Source organism: Trifolium pratense, linkage group LG5 (genome assembly GCF_020283565.1).
Source record: "Trifolium pratense cultivar HEN17-A07 linkage group LG5, ARS_RC_1.1, whole genome shotgun sequence".
NCBI lineage: Eukaryota > Viridiplantae > Streptophyta > Magnoliopsida > Fabales > Fabaceae > Trifolium > Trifolium pratense.
The window spans coordinates 55982950-55996370 of record NC_060063.1 but is presented as its reverse complement, the minus strand read 5'-3'; positions in this window follow the sequence as shown (position 1 = coordinate 55996370).

The following is a 13421-nucleotide window of genomic DNA, read 5'->3' as shown; positions in this document are numbered from 1 at the left end:
TGGATAACTTTCTTTTCCATTTATCTCTCCTATCGTTTAGGCTGCCATTCAAAACTTTGGATTGGCTCCAAAACTTTTTTTTTTTTCTTTTCACCTGTCAAGGGGTTTGGACACTTGTCACCATAAGAAGTTGAAAAACTTTGTTATTTTCCTCAATCTGTGTGCCTCTATAAATAGCCAGATTCTTCCTTTATTGCGTTTTTCTCTAATTTTCGCTCTGTCAACTGTTCATCTTCTTCTTCATCTTCCGCGATTCTTTCTTGAATTCTTGCTTTCAAAAGACTTCTTGTTCTCACCCTTCTGTTTATCACCTAGTCATCAACTTTCTTTTCACTCGGATTTTCCTCAACCGTTGCAAACAACCTGCGATTCCCAAATTTAACCCTAATCACCATTCTTTCACGCCATCTTTATACCTTCATCAATGGCGTCAGATTCAGGTGTCAGAAAATTCCTTCCTTACGCCGGTAAGTGGACCGCCGCCACTCTTTCCTCTTACGATGAGGATGTGGTTCCAGAACCATCGTTGCGTCTGGACTTGCAAAAGTTTTGGGAAAGTCAATTAATCTTTCCTTATTCTGTTGATAACCTTGTGCATGCGTTTGGGGGACCCAAACCAAGTGATAAAAGCCGTAATTCCAAGGTTCTGTCTATCTTTCCTGTTTATAAACCTTGTGTTCCTAGGGTTTTCATTAGTGAACCCTATAATTTTAGCTATATCAAGGCGCCTAACAGAGTGTTTCGATCAGCTCCTTCTTTGAATGATCAATACCTTGGCTGGTTAGACAGGGTACAACGTGATAAGGCTGACATTTGGCAAGCCTGTGGTATTTATGACCTTATTCAGCTTTCTCGGACAGGCCTTAAATATCAGCAAGAGATGATTATTGCTGCTTTACACTTCTTTGAGTCTTCCACCAACACTTTCCACTTCGAATGTGGCATGATGACTCCTACACTGCTGGATGTTGCTGCCATTACTGGCTTATCGCCTCTTGGCGACACTTACGATCCTTGCAAAGCTTCCGACACCATCAAATTTGATTTTCGAAACAAGTCTTACTCCAAATACATCGTGGAAAATCGAAAGACTAGCGATGAAGTAAGTGACGAAGAACACATCGCTTTCTTAACCTTATGGCTATCGCAGTATGTCTTCTGCACTCAATCTCTCCAAGTAGCCAAGAAATTCATCCCTATGGCTATTCAACTACATGAATGTCAGCAATTTAACTTCGCTCGACTTATTCTTGGATGTCTTTATGAATCCATGAGGGATGCTTGTGAACACCTTAAGAGAACAGGCGATGGATCTACCTTTTTAGGTGCTGGCCCCTTTTGGTTGCTGCAATTATGGCTAACTGCCACTTTTCACGCTGAACTTGACCTTTTCTTGCCTGAGCCATACTATGAGGAATCAAGAACACGTCGAGTCGAAGGCACAAGGCTGGCGAGGATGGTGCCTAGGGAAAGAGGCCTTGGTTATGATGTAGCCTTCCAACAGTATTTTAATGCTTTTCTCAGCCTGAAGAAGTTCAAGCCTAGCTTTGCTCCTTTTGTAGATAGGCCACTTGGTCCTCCTTGGTTTACTCACAGATTTCCTTCTCCACCAGAATTTGAGATGGTAACCAACACCATTTGGAATGCTTACTTGATGCCTACAGTCTTGTCTTGTCGAATTGGCTTGACCTCTGGAGATTTTGGGTTAGTTGGCTACTTCCCAAACTTGGTGTCTCGCCAATTTGGCTTAACTCAAATACTCCCTAAGAGCATATACTTAGAAGAAAGGGAGGTTTGTTTAGGCAAGCATGGCATGACAGAACCACAGTTCCATTCATTCTTGAACCACTTCAATCAGCCTTCTTATGAGCTTACCCCATTCGACTTCGCTCCCTCACATGCCTGCACTAGGGAATTTTTTACCTGGTGGTCTCGACACTATGAAGGACGCCTGGTTGACAAGACTGCCTTACTCACTGCTATCTCTAATGGGTTCGACTCATCTATTTTGAACAAGATTAAGTCAAAATTGAACGCCAGAGGTATTCTTTTAGTTTTACTTTTACTTGCATCATTTTTACCTTGCGTGCTTTTCTCTTATGCGCACCTCTTCGATGCAGGGAGTAAGTCGAAGGCAGGTTCCAGCGACTCTAGTAAGCCTCTTCCTCCACCATCTAAGGTTGAACTACAGGTAGGCTTTTATCTTCTTGTAGCTTCTCACACTTCTGTAAGATTTCTATGTTAACTTTGATATGCCCTTCCTAGATTGCTTCACGCAAGAGGCCTCATTCAACTGAAACTCCTTCTGTCTCGAAAAAACAAAAGCCTGTTCCAGCCACTTGTTCGAGTGCTCCAGATAAGGTACTTATCTAGCAAAAGACTTTTCTCTTCTTTTCCTTACCTGCGAACTTACGGAGTTGTGGCTTGCAGGATATTCCTGTTCTCTCGACCATCCCTGAGCATACTACCGCTGCTACTACTCAAGATCTTTTTCCCAGTGCTGAACCCGTTACTGATGAGAAAAAGAAAAAGAAGAAGAAGAAGAAAGAGCGCCAAACCAACCAAGAAAGTAATCCTGAGCGCAAGTCCTCTGAGATTGAGGCACAAACTGATACTCTGGCATCACCTGAAGATCCTCCTTTGGAACAATCGGAGAGGAAGAAAAAGAAGAAAAAGAAGCAGAAAAAATCTCCTGCTGCAACTACTGTTGTCGAGGCTTCTGCTACTGCAAAAGAAACAACTTCGCAACCTGAAGCTTCTGCTACCCCTCACACCCAAGTAAGCCATTCTTATTTCTTGTTACTTCTCCAGCTTTTGGCTATGTTACTCATTCTTTCATGGTTTTATTTGTTTCAGCCACAAAACTCTGTTCAAGTTATTTCTCAGGATGAGCCTACTCCTAGCAAAGCGGCTGAAGGGATGGTCGAAGGACCAAGTGGTACGCATCCTGCAAGTGTGGCAGAAAAACCTTCATCTCCTCAGCCTGTCGAAACGGCCGTCCTTACTGAAACCTCATCACCAACCAAAGCTCCTGGCTCGCCTCACCACGCTTTCGAAGATGACACCCTTAAGCCTAGCAATGAAGAGGACCAACTTGATCAAGGCCTACCGCAACAAAATCCTTTGACGAACCCTGCCCAAGTATTAGCTGAAAATGATCCTCCAACCAATTTTCAAGTTGACCCTGCTGCCAACCTTTCCAGTGAACAAAGGCCAACCGTTGATGGCGAACATTCCACTACCAATCAACCACAACCAAGTGGGTCAAACCATGAGTCCAGTTCACCCAGTGCTGGCACTTTTGACTCTGAAGATGGGAACTCCTATATTGGTGATTCACTTGGTGAAGAGGGAACTTCCGTGTCGAAACCTCCTCCTACTGTTGTCTTACCAGCTGAACTTGCCAAAGAGCTAAGAGATTTAACCCCGGCAGATGCACTCAACAAGCTTTTATCAAGTCATGGCGCCCCTAGCTCTGCTGTTGGGAACACGGAAGATAAGGAAGATGCACTTGCGCAAGAACAGTTTGAGCACGAAATCAGATTTAGGCGAGAGATCCTTAATGGGGATATGCTGGGCCTGCTTGAACATGATTCTTCTATATACTACAATATCAAAGCCCTTTTTCGCAAGCTGCAGAACCCAAGGACTGACGAAGCCATGTTCCTTCTAGTGACTCAGGCTGAAACCTTTTTAGAACAGTTCGTTAGTCAATCTCAGCTCCTAACCAGGACTAGCAGCCTTTTGACATCTCTGCTTGCCACCCAGCAACACCATTTCGAGCAAGCTAATAGTTGCAATGCAGAGGTCACAACTATCAAGGCTGCCTCTGATGAAGCTCTTGAGCAACTTGTGACTTGTGAGAACAATATTGCTCAATGGCAATCTGAAATCGAAGCGCTCAAGGCAAAGATTCGACAAGAGGAGGCTAAGATGGAAAAGCTAGCTGCAGTGGCCATTGAAGCACAAAAGGTTAAGCTTGATGAGCTAGCACGTGAAGGTATCCAACACTACAGTGATGGTCTGGCTGTCCAGAAGCGAGTTGAGCACCTTGCTAGTGATAAGGAAATGCTACAACGTAAACTGGCGTCCATTCGAACTCAGTATTACCAATTTCAAGCGGCCAATCGAAAGCCTCCTTCAACATCCCAACAACAACCTTGACTTTATAAATTTTCCTTTTAGTCTCAAGTTTTTGTTATTTTTGGATGTCGTAATTGTAAATCTTTTAACACTAGCAACCGTCGAACAATGTCGTACATGCTTTTTTAGATGTATGCCCTTTTTGGCCTTTTATGCTGCATGTTCATATATTTGCTGAGTATTTTATTTTTCTTATTGCTTGCTTTCCCTCTTTTGGGCTATTCTCCCAAGCCTTATTAATGACACTTTGTAAGGAATGAAGCGAACGTGTTTCCAAAGCAGTCAACATAATTAACTACATGGCTTTGAGCATTAATGCAATGGCCTTTCCTATGCAAACTGAACGTGGTTAGTTGTAACTGCCCAGTCATTAACGCGTCTTAATTCTTCTATAAATACCCACACCTTGCAACTCTTTTTGCTCGTCACTTCATACAAACTAACGCATCAACACCTCCCCACCAAGAATGGATAACAAGAAAGATCTTCCTTCCTCTACCCCGGGCTCAAGCACACCACGTCCTCTTGGAAGGGGACGAATCAAGATTCCAGCTTCCAAACCTCCACGCACTAGAATCCTTCGCCCTAGGCCGGCACCAGCCAAGGTAGTAGAAACCATCATTCTCTCTTCTGATTCTTCAAACTCTAGTTCAGATGATGAAGATGAGGATTACCTTGAGTTCCTCAGTACCCTAGAGCCTGATGAAGAATACCCAGGAACTCCAACTCCTTCTTCTGAGGATGAAGACTCTCAGATCTCAGAACTTTCCAATTCTGATTCAAAGGATGAGGGGACTCAGGTTCAGGGTAAACCTTAAGTGTTTATCTTTCAACGTTCAACCATTTCTTGTATTTTCTTGAACATTCTTGAATGATTGGTTGTATTGTTGATTTTGTATGAATAAAAATTGATTCTTGGCATTTTCTTTTACCATTTCGCAAATTTTATTCTTACGTTATTCATTTTTTATGGTTATTTCTTGCAACATTGGCTTGTATTTCTTTAAATATTTGCCATTCATGTTGACTGAACGTTTCTCAGGAGTTAACTCTTCAATCTCATAAGCTCCATTTGACAACACTTGAGAAATCTTAAATGGTCCTTCCCAATTGGGTGACCATTTTCCAAAGACTCGATCTCGCCTGTCCATGGGGAGGATGACTTTCCAAACTAAGTCTCCTACGTCAAAGAGTTTGGATTTAACCCTTTTGTTATATGCTCTAGCAATTCGTTCTTTTTGTCGAATCAAAGCATCTAACGCCTGCAACCTTTCCTCATCCACGTCTGTTAATTCATCTAACATTATGTTCTCATAGTGATCAGGAGGTAGTTCCCATTGCCTTTGTACTCGAATCGACTGCATCATTATTTCAACAGGTAACACGGCATCGTGACCATATGTTAGTCGAAAAGGTGTCGAACCTGTTGACTCTTTAGGAGAATTCCTACATGCCCATAGGACTTGGTCCAGGGTCTTATGCCAATTCTTTGGCTTTTGGGCAACGTGCTTCTTAATTAAACTAATTATAACCTTGTTGGCTGCTTCAACTTGGCCATTTGCTTGAGCATAGTAAGGCGTCGAAGTCATTAGCTTAAAACCCAATTGTTCAGCAAAATCTTGCATCTTTCGACCAACGAACACCGTTCCTTGGTCTGTAGTGATCGTCTCAGGAAGCCCAAACCTATAAATAATATGATCTTGGATAAAATTGATCACTGTCTCCTGATCCACATTTGTCAGGGCAACAGCCTCTATCCATTTGGTAAAATAATCAATCCCAACTAGTATATAACGTTGGTTCTTGGATGACGCGGGCCTTATCTCACCAATTAAATCTAAAGCCCAGCCTCTAAAAGGCCAAGGTTTGATAATCGAATGCAACTCACTGGCAGGGACGTGTTGTATCCCCGCGTGTTTTTGACACTCTTGACAACCTTTCGCATATTCTATGCAGTCCTTAAGCATGGAAGGCCAATACAAACCCTGTCGAAACAAAAGCCATTTCATCTTGTGGCCTGCTTGATGGGCACCACAGGCTCCACTATGGGCATTTGAAACTGCTACATACGCTTCGTTTTCATTTAGGCATTTCAACAAAACCCCTTCAGGAGTCTTCTTAAATAGTTCATTTCCCATGATTGTGTAATTCAAGGCTCTATACTTAACCTTCCTATCGGCTGTACCTGTTGGATTTTCTATGTATTTAACAATGGGTTGTCTCCAATCCGTGTCAGCCAAATTGTCAATCACAAAGACTTCAGTCATTACTTCATCAAAATGTGCATCAGCCATTTCGGACTCCCTTTCGCCATTTGGCTCATTTGCCCCCAGCTGATAGGGTATTACCTCACATGAGATTAGTTTTTCTTTAATTTCAACTATCTCATCTAATTTTTTCCCCGTTACCTTATAACCAGAAGCTATTTGGGCTAAGTCATTTGCTTCTTGGTTTTCGATCCGAGGCACGTGTTGAATGTCGCACGAATCAAACCGTTTTAGTAACGAGAAGGCAATGACAAAGTATTTCATCAAATGTTCTTGAATGCATTTGTATTCCTTTGTCAATTGTTTTATTACTAACTCAGAATCTCCTCTGATTTTAACATGTTTTGCCCCCAAGTCCAAAATAATTTTTAGACCTACAATTAAAGCCTCGTACTCGGCTTCATTATTGGAGCATGTTCCATTAATCTTGTACTTAAATTTTGTTGGAATCTTTAAAGGAGAAATGATTAAGATTCCAACTCCTGTACCATGTTTGTGCTTCGAGCCATCGAAGTACAACATCCAAGGTTCATGTTCTACATATGTTATTGAGGTCTCAGTCACCGAGTGGTCAACAAGAAAATCAGCCACTACTTGACCCTTTACAGCCCTCAGGGGTTGGTAAGTCAATGAATATTCAGTTAAAGCTAAAGCCCATTTCCCAATTCGACTATGCAAAATTGGTTTTAACAACATATGCTTAATGATGTCAAAATGAGAATAAACATAAACATGAACTGGTTTGATATATTGCTTAAGTTTGGTACAAGAGAAATACAAACATAGACAAAGCTTTTCAATTGGACTATATCTAGTCTCAGCATCATTCAAGATTCTACTTAGATAGTAAATAGCCTTTTCTACGCCATTTTCATCCTCTTGTGCGAGCATGCTTCCAATAGTCGAATCTGATGCTGCGATGTACACCTTCATTGCTTTGTTTCGAATAGGAGGCATTAAAGTTGGAGGCTTCGACAAGTATGCCTTAATATCATCAAATGCCTTTTGTTGTTCCATTCCCCATTCAAATACGTCACCTTTCTTGAGCCTCAGCAGTGGAGAAAAAGGTTGAGCTTTACCACTTAGGTTCGATATAAACCTTCTCAAGAAATTGACCTTTCCTAGCAAAGATTGAAGCTGTTTCTTCGTTCCTGGAGGTTCTGTCTCCATGATAGCCTTTGTCTTATTTTGGTTAATTTCTATGCCCTTCTTATGCACAACAAAGCCAAGGAAATCTCCTGCATGTACACAAAAAGCACATTTCAGTGGATTCATTTTTAATCCACATTTTCTCATTCTTTCGAACGATTTTTTAAGATGTTCGATATGTTCATCCTGGGAAGCGGATTTCACAACAATATCATCAATATAAACCTGCATAAATATTTCGATAAAATCATGAAAAATTAAGTTCATAGCTCTTTGGTATGTTGCTCCAGCATTTTTCAATCCAAAAGGCATCACCACCCACTCATAGGTGCCTAAAGCACCAGGGCAACGAAATGCGGTTTTTGGCACATCATCTTCATCAATAAAGATTTGATTATAACCTGAATAGCCATCTAACATACTCAAATATTCATGCCCTGCTGCTGAATCAACTAACATTTCGGCTATAGGCATGGAATATTCATCCTTAGGTGTAGCATTATTCAAGTCTCTAAAGTCTATGCAAACCCTAAGTGATCCGTTTTTCTTAATAACAGGAACAATGTTAGCTAACCATTCCACATACCTGGTTGTTCGAATGAATTTGCATTTGAGCAACCTTTCAATTTCTGCTTTGATCTTTGTCATGATTTCTGGTGCGAACCTCCTTGGAAGCTGCTTTACAGGTTTCTTATCTGGTCGAAGGGGTAGCCTATGCTCCACAAGATTTCTGCTTAACCCAGGCATTTCGTTATAGTCCCATGCAAAGCAATCTCTGTATTTCTTAAGCAACTCGACCATTTTTTCTCTTAAGGTTGGGTCTATATTGGCACTAATGTAAGTTGGCCTTTTAACAGAGCCATCTCCAATATCAACCTCCTGCAAAGGGTCTTGGGCTTGCATTCTCTGAATCGAACTATGTGGATCTTTCTCAAAACCCAAAGGCTCATCATCATAGATGCAATCTAACCTTTGCTTTTTCCCATCATTTACTTCACTAGCCTCCAAGGCCAGTTCGTTCCTTAAGTCATCGTTGGCTTCGACAGCCATATTTTCTTGAACATTAATGGCCTCAAGAGCCATTTTGATTCTATTCTCGGCTGCGTAAGCCGTAATTCGATCCCATGCTGGGGACTCAATCATCAAACTCATCATGGTTGACCCATCCAGATACTGGTGGGTATGCATCCTCACATAAGGGTTTCTCTATATCTTCCCTTTCCCAACAAAAGCCATGGGTTGGATGCAACTTAACTGAGTGGTATACATTTTTTGATACCACTTCATTTGGATCGAAGGCAGCATCTTGCTCACCACAAGGAGCAATCGAAGCCAGGTTTTTGTCGAAATTCTGTAAAGTCACAGTGCCTGTCTCTGAAACATATGCACTCTGATCTGCTTCTACATTCTCGACTAAACCGTCTTCTCTCCAGATGATTAATCTTTGGTGCATGGTTGAGGGAACAGCTCCAACACCATGTATCCATTCTCTACCTAATAACAAATTGTAATTAGGTTTGGCAGATATGACCATAAACAAGGTCTTTCGAACTGTACTACCAACACAAACTTCCAACTGCACTGCCCCCAGGGAATGACCAGTTTTTCCTTCATAGTTGGCCAACACCACATTGTGGGAATGAAGGTCTGTGTCATAAAGACCTAATTTCTTCAACATGAAGTGAGGCATGATATTCACCACAGCTCCTCCATCCACTAAGACTTTATTGATTCCCACGTTATTCACTTTTGCCCTGATGAACAAAGCCTTCAAGTGGTTTTGCATTCCCAGATCTGGCTTTTCGAAGACAGCTTTTTGCTCTTCGACACAACCATTTTGCATAACATAATAACACATTGGCTTATGATCAGCCAAATTGAGGGCTTCGAAGTCCTCTTCCAGCTCATTGACTTCAGTAGGCACATCATATTCCAGTGGCAGAATCGACACCACATTGACCATGACATCAAAATCAGACCCCTCATCCAGGAGATCATCATCCTCCATGTCATCCTCATCTTCTGCCCCTCCTTGGGCATTTTCAGCTATTGGCTCTTCCAATACTATGGAAAGCCTCTCCTTTACTGGCCTCTTGGCCATTTCAACCTTTTCAGCCTTCTGGGTTGCTACAGCCTTGCCCCCAGCCTCAGCCTCTTTCGTTGTCAACTTTTGTTTCCTCTGGAACCTTCGCCACTGAGTGCGGGTCATAGGATTTTTTCCCTTATAGTTATTCCTATAAGAGTATTTGTTGACTTCAGTGGCAGCATTCACTTTTTCCTTCCCAGCTACCACTTTTGAACCCTTGGGTTCAGATACAATGTTCACATTAACATTGCTAGAGCTTCCATTTTCCATCATCCTTCGATTGAAAGTGACGTACTGTCCACTCACCCATTGGTTAACAGGTGCTCTCCCAGATGGTTTGAAAGTGTTTTGGGGGCCTAGCCTTTGCTGGATCGAAAGGCCTTTGGTAATAGGCTTTCCCCAGTTGGCCCCTTTGTAAGGCCAAGCTTTTTGATTTGGCCTAGATTTTGGCCATTTTCTCTTGTTTTCAGCATAAGGTACAACACTTTGAAGGCCTGCAGCAGCCTCTTTGTCGCACACAGCACTGCATCTAGGGCAAAGCATCACTTCAGCATTCTTCAGCTTGCACCTATTTAGGAAGTCCACCAATTCTTCCTCAGCATTGGGGTACACCTCACGTACCCTCTTTTCATACTCCTCTTCAGGCACAGCCTTGATTGGAGCAGCAGCGTCTATCACTTCAACCATGTTGCAGTCATAGACTTCGACATAGGTAGCGTCTGCAGGTGGCAAGGGATCTGAATCTACCTTCATTGGAGGCTTTGCCTTATCAGCATACTTCAGCCTTCCTTCATTCAGCGCTTTTTGCACCAAATCCCTGAAAACAACACATTGATAAGTTTTATGTCCCAAATAATTATGAAACTTACAATAACCTCTTTTCTTTCTTTGTTCTATTGGTGGTATTTTCATATCTTTTGGCACAATAATTTGGCCGTCAGTCACCAATAAATCAAAAATCTCATCACATTTAGTAATGTCGAAAGTATAAGTCTTTGTAACAAACTTATCATTTTTTGGTTCGATAGGATTTTTTCCATTCGACGGCCTCAACAATTTGCAAGTGTAAGGAGGCCCAGGCTTTAATTCAGCCACATTAATATCACTATCGTCGAAATCTAAGTATTCATCACTCGTTTCATAATCAATTTCATTATCATAGGAATCAACAAAACCTATTTCTTTCTTTTTCTGAAACTTAGAATTTCTAACTTTTTCAGCTTTTAACCTTTCGATTTGTCTCACTCTGTCAGCCAACTGTGACATGTCTCGAAGGTATTGGGTATCCAATTTCTTTCGAATTGAATAATCTAACCCACCAGCAGCCATTTCCACTAGCTCGTGTTCAGGCACTTGAGTAAAGCACCTGGATTTCAGCAAACGAAACCTATTTAAATAGTCATCAATTGACTCTTGGTTTTTTCTTTTTACACTGGCTAACTCTTTCAGACTTATCTTGGTTTGGCCCATATAAAATTGCTCGTGGAAAATCCTTTCCAATTGGGCCCAACTATTGATCGAATTGGGAGGCAAAGTTGTAAACCAAGTAAATGCATTCTTGGTAAGCGAATTAGGAAAATACTTCATTCGCAAATTTTCATTATTCGCCAAATTCCCAGACTCAGCTAGATACCTGGCAATATGTTCTACGGTTGACTCATTAGTGTCCCCGGCAAACTTAGTATATTTTGGGACTTTCCAACCTCTTGGTAACTCGGTTTGCAGCACATATTCAGTGAAGGCAGAGACAAAGTTTGGCCTTCGACAACCCGTGTTTAGGCCGTTTTGGGCCAAAATCGTTTCGACCATGTTAGCCAAATTGTGTTGGCCAAGCAAATTATTGTTTTGCACCTCTCGCACTACCTCGTCAGGATCCTGGTTCCTCCTAACCATTACCACTGGAGGGTTATGATGTACCACTTGTGGATTTGGGTTCATAACAGGAGGGTTTTGATTTACTAATTGAGGCATTTGATTAACCTCGTGAGGATAATAGGTTTCCTCTTGTACAACTGGTGTAGGTGTTGGGTTAGGAACTGTTTCAGTAGCCACATAGGTTGGCCTTTGCTGCACTGGAGTCGAAGACATTGCAGGTAGTATTACTTGTGGAGTAATGGGATTTACTCTAGGAGGTGGTGGGGGTGTCCCAAAAAAATCTGCAATTCGACTCATTTGAAATGCCAACATTTGATAACTCTCGTTGGTATTCTGAATTAATGGATTAAACACAGTACCCATTTGTTGTGTTAAGAGATTAACCATTTCATGGTTGCTCTCATCCATTTGTTGTCTCAAAGACAACACAGATGCAGTCGTTAAGGGTGTAGGAGTTACCCTTGACGAAGTATACCTATCAGATTCGAAACTTGGCATCCCTAAACCAAGTGTAGGGGGAGGCCCATACATAAAACCCTGACCTGACGGTGGTTTCGAACGTCCAAAACCAGCAGTTACGGACGGAATTGCCATAGTTGGAATTGGCAAAGTTGGAATAACATCATGCACAGTCGAAATGGTTGGACTGGAGAATATTGGAACATTCACTAACTCAGATGTTACCACACTTTGTGGAGGTGGATCGACTCCACCACTCGAACTTGCTTCGCTACTCATCGCACTAGAACTTGGAGTTTTACTAGGATTAGATCTCTGAGTAGTTTTAACCATAACCTAACTTATCATGAGTTATATGCAAGTAACAAGTTTTTTATTCCACAATATAAAAATAAACACGACTTTAACAAACACAAAACCAGTCCCACTGGGCGTGCCAATTTGTTTACGTTGGAATTTGGTAAACAACCGCTAGTTTAAGTATTTAAACTCGCGAGACCAACTAGTAAATCTCAGGACAATTTTGTGTTTATTCGCTTCAAGAAAACTGTTTGAATGTTCGTTTGAATAAGGAAACAAACACTTAGGAATTAAAATATTTTAAAGCACACAAGAGAGACTAATTCGAATCGCCTCGAAGTAGCAGTTTCTCAAGCAAGTATCTGGATTCAGACTTAGAAAAAATTACTGGAAAACAAATTGCATTGCATTGAATGAAAAACAATTACAAATAAAGATGGTTCACAAAACATACATTTCTCCTTCGAATTCCGTTCGTTCGATCGCTGAGTACTTAGAATTTTTAGAGAGAATGTTTGTATAAATTTTGTGACCCTTGTTCTGAATGAAAAACTACTATAAATACTACTACAAAGTGGTAACTGTTCTTCGATCATCTGGACGCTCCTCCATTTGCCACGTCGACCACGTTCTCCACTTTCATCTTTCATTCCTTCAGCGCGCGCCAAGATTTTTTGGGCCGTTCGTTGTTTCTTTTTTGGGCTTGGCCCAACTATCTCTCGATTCGATTTTGCGCCTTCGATAGCCTCCTGGTAAAACCAAAACTATACGCATCCTCTACAGCTCTCGAAACGCTTTTCTGCTTCGACATAGGGAGTTCTCGACACCAACTTTGAAAGTTTTATTTTGATAATATAACCTCCAAAATAAATATTGGACCCACCAATTATATTTAATTGATAAATACCAAATTTATGTCCAACAAATATATAAGTTTGTTTACATTATTAATTTATTATTTTTTAATGACAAATATAATTATAATTATTTTTTATATATAAGTTTGTTTGTTTGAAAATAAAAAATCAAGCTATCTTTAAATTTAGAGATTGATTTTTTATAAAATGTGAATCTAAAGATTTATAATTTATACCGCCAATGAATCATAAATTAACACATTTTAAAAATAATTTCCTATTCAA